This window comes from Rhagoletis pomonella, unplaced genomic scaffold, assembly GCF_013731165.1.
Source record: "Rhagoletis pomonella isolate Grant_MI unplaced genomic scaffold, Rhpom_1.0 Rhpom_scaffold_00165, whole genome shotgun sequence".
Classification (NCBI taxonomy): Eukaryota; Metazoa; Arthropoda; class Insecta; order Diptera; family Tephritidae; genus Rhagoletis; species Rhagoletis pomonella.
This window is the reverse complement of record NW_023458719.1, coordinates 58,527-62,235: the sequence shown is the minus strand read 5'-3', so window position 1 is coordinate 62,235 and position 3,709 is coordinate 58,527.

Below are 3,709 nucleotides of genomic sequence, written 5' to 3'. Positions count from 1 at the left end.
GAATGAATATTCATTAATTTTGCTCAGTGTACCTACTTTATTCAACAATAATGCGTCATCAACCAGCTTCGCCTATTGTTTGCATCCAACTAAATAAAATTTGTTGCTCTTCTACTCTTTCTGTTGACGTTCGGATTGTGTACGTGTAAGAAGCCGATTGTGTACATATGAAAGGCCGAATATAGTTCGTTTCCCAGGAAAGTGTTTGGCGGGCACTGCTCTAAACACAAACTCGTTAAAGGGAAACGGTCTAGCAATGCGTGGCAGTGTTGATGAACTTAATATTTTAATTAAACATACTTGTTATTAAAATTTCATTTTAAAAATAGCACTGCGTCCTACTGTGATAGAAATATCTGTGGTCACACGGCATAACCGCACAACTCGAGTTATGTCGAAATAGAGTTAATATAATATTTGGAATCTCCGTATCCGATTTCATATTGTGTCAAAATTTTACGGAATTTGGTTCAAGGGCTAACTAAATGTTAAGGATAGAAAAATAGCATGATTCAATAATACAAGGTTCGATAAACTGTCTCTCTCGCACCGCTCCCTTAGCAGCGGCACCGTGCTGCTTCTTTGCAAATTCACTTGGGAAAAGTGTAGCTTTGGTGTGAATTAGAAGAATAAGCTTTTGTGCAATATGTTTATTTGTATATGCATATGAAACACACTTAACTGATTAAAACATAGATTGTTTTTAAATTGGATGTTTACTTAAATCTCATAGTAGTTTTATTTTAATTCTGAGTCCTTTTGCAGTTTTTATACAGCTAAATATCACATAAATTACGTAATTCACGTAGATATATTAATATATCGTTCAATATTTAAAATGCCAGATTTCCTGCAAATACGTTGGAATTTACAAAAGGAATTTCACTACTAATTGCCTACTTTGCGTAATTTTCTACTCCCATTTTCGCACCAAGGGATTTCATTATTCTCCTTTCTCCATCCTTCGCAAATGCAACCTTTTGACCGCGGCTGTCAATAATTATCTAACCTTGTATTATTGAATCATGGAAAAATAGCACATCTCAAATTTGTTGCTGTTAGCACAGGGAATAACAACACATCTCGGTTCGTGAATAACGGTTCATTCTCACTTCACTTATGTCTTTATGCTCAGTTCAAGTTTAGCAAGCGAAGAGGTTGGTTGTACGATTTTTGTGTGCGGAAAAATTGCATATCTGACTTGTGCTTTTAATCCATAATATGTTTATTGCTTGATTTTTTGCACAAGTATACTTGTGTTCTTGTGCCAAGCTATTCTTTATTCTAACGAATTAAATAACTGAACTTATGTCTATGTTCCATAATACGATTTTTATCATTTGGAAACATAACAAGAGATTTGCTATTTTTCCGAAACAGTAAGTTTATAGTGAACAATGTAAATTGACTTGATTGATTATACCAACTGCTAGCCCCCAAAATTCATAAAGTAGTGTTTTTATTCCACACTATATTTAAATTGAAACAGCTAGCCAATGGAGGAAAAAGGTAAGTTAAAATAGGAAATTAGGCACTTAAGTTACACGCTAATTTTCCTGTATAAAATTCCATGTCACATTTAAGACTCTCTATTTTTAACAGAATCACGTGAGCTGTTTCAATAGTCTTTCGAGAAAAAACATTTTCAGATGAGACGGGGTAGTCTCTGGAGAAGGGGTCCAATACACATCTTTACGGACGGATCGAAGCTGGAAGGTAGAGTTGAAGGAGGTGTCTACTGTCAGGAACTCTCAGTAGATCTTACTTTCAGACTGCGGGATCTCTACAGCCTTTTTTATGCAGAGGTGGCCGCTATAAAAGAGGCAGCCGATTGGTTATGCACCAATGTACTGTCAACAAGGAGGGTAAATATATACACTGATAGCCAAGCGTCACCCACGGTGCTGGGATCGCTAATGGTGTGTTCAAAACTGGTTGAGGAATGCCTGGCCTCTCTCTCAACTGCCTCGGAATACTTCCAGATCAGGCTGAACTGGGTCCCGGGGCACAGTGATATCGCGGGAAATTGCAGGGCTGATGAACTGGCCAGGCAGGGCACCCTTGAGGCCATCACCTCGGACAGGGAGGTCATTGGAGTTCCGTTGGCAACCTGCGGCCTGCTTTTGGACAGATGGGCTTAGGGTCGGCTCAGCGAGCGCTGGGGAAAAACCTCGACTTGCAAAGTTGCAAGGTCCTTCTGGCCGGTTGCGGACCGCGGGCGGTCAAGGGAGCTACTGCACCTGGCTAAGCGTCAGCTCTCGATTTTCACAGGTGTACTGACCGGACACTGTCCAATGGGAACCCACGCGGTGCGACTCAATATCCTCACGGATCCCTACTGCCGCCGTTGCCTGCAAGACGAGGTGGAATCATCTCAGCACTTCCTACTCAACTGCCCGGCATTCGCTAGATTGCGGTTCAAGCATCTCGGTGCGCATTTCATCGACTCTCCCGAGGGGCTCTCCGGAGTGGACGTCAGCTGTTTGAAGAACTTTATTATGAGCACCCAGCGCTTCTTGTAATTTTTACGCAGTTACCGTTCAAACGAATTTCTCCCTTATGTAATGTGGTATCACAATGGAAAACCAAATGTCTAAGTGAATCCCCTCTGCGGCTCTGCCCCCGTAACCTAACCTTACCTAAGTGTGGTAAGCAACTTTACAAAAATTTAAAAAAATCATGGCACAGTGACAATCATAAGCGACAACAAAATATATGGCAGCATCTTCATTCATGCCAGAAGAAATCGCCCGTCGTGCGAGAAACATGGTTTTTATTAATTTGAATCGGCATCCTTACAATAAAATTATGTATGCATATAAAGTCCATAAAATACACCAATAAAAATTTGGTGCTTTTTTAAATTCAAAACTTGGCAATACTGCCTTTTGTTCGATGCTTTTTCTTGTTGAGTTCGTGTTGCTCTCTCATTCTGGTATTTGTTGACGTCACGGCCAGTTGCTCTCACCTCGATTGGTGCAATCTTGTATTCTTGGTTATTTATTCTGTATGCTACTACAGCGATTTAAAATAAGGTTTCTGCTGCGTAGCGGCAACTTTTTTTCACGAACTTCAAATTTATGAAATAAAGGAAAAGAAGAAGATCAATGTATGTATGTATGCCACACCAAGAAGCTTACAGTGAGCATACTGTGGTGAGCATGTGCCGATACCGCAGCAAGCAGCATTTTGAAGTAAAAAAAAACAAAATTGCCAAGCGAAATACACGATGTACAGCAGTCATGCCCAGCGCGGGGCACTTGCATATGGAATTCTGCCAGCGCAGGGCACTTGCTTATGGAGTTCTGCCGACGTTGGGCATGACTGATGTACAGTGTTTGTTTGTTTTGAACGCAGCGCTGCTTGTATATACATAAATTTCGCTTTGCGTGCAGCGCTGCTTGTACATAAATTTCGCTTTGCGCATACCTGAAGCTGGCAAAGGCTATTTTTTTACTTTGCGCTATGCTAGATGAGTATAAAAAATTATAATATAAAAAACCAAAACCTCGCTATTACAATTTCCATTCGTACTGTGATCAGGTTACTTTAAGAATGGAAGTTTAAAGCAATTCCCATTCGTAATGTCATCAGGTATATAACTTGAGAAAGGAAATCGCTGCATCTTTTAGGCGCATCAATATTACATAGTTACATCCCGAGCTAATAAAAGCGAGGTAAAAAGAGAAGAGAATATTGAGAAATATGT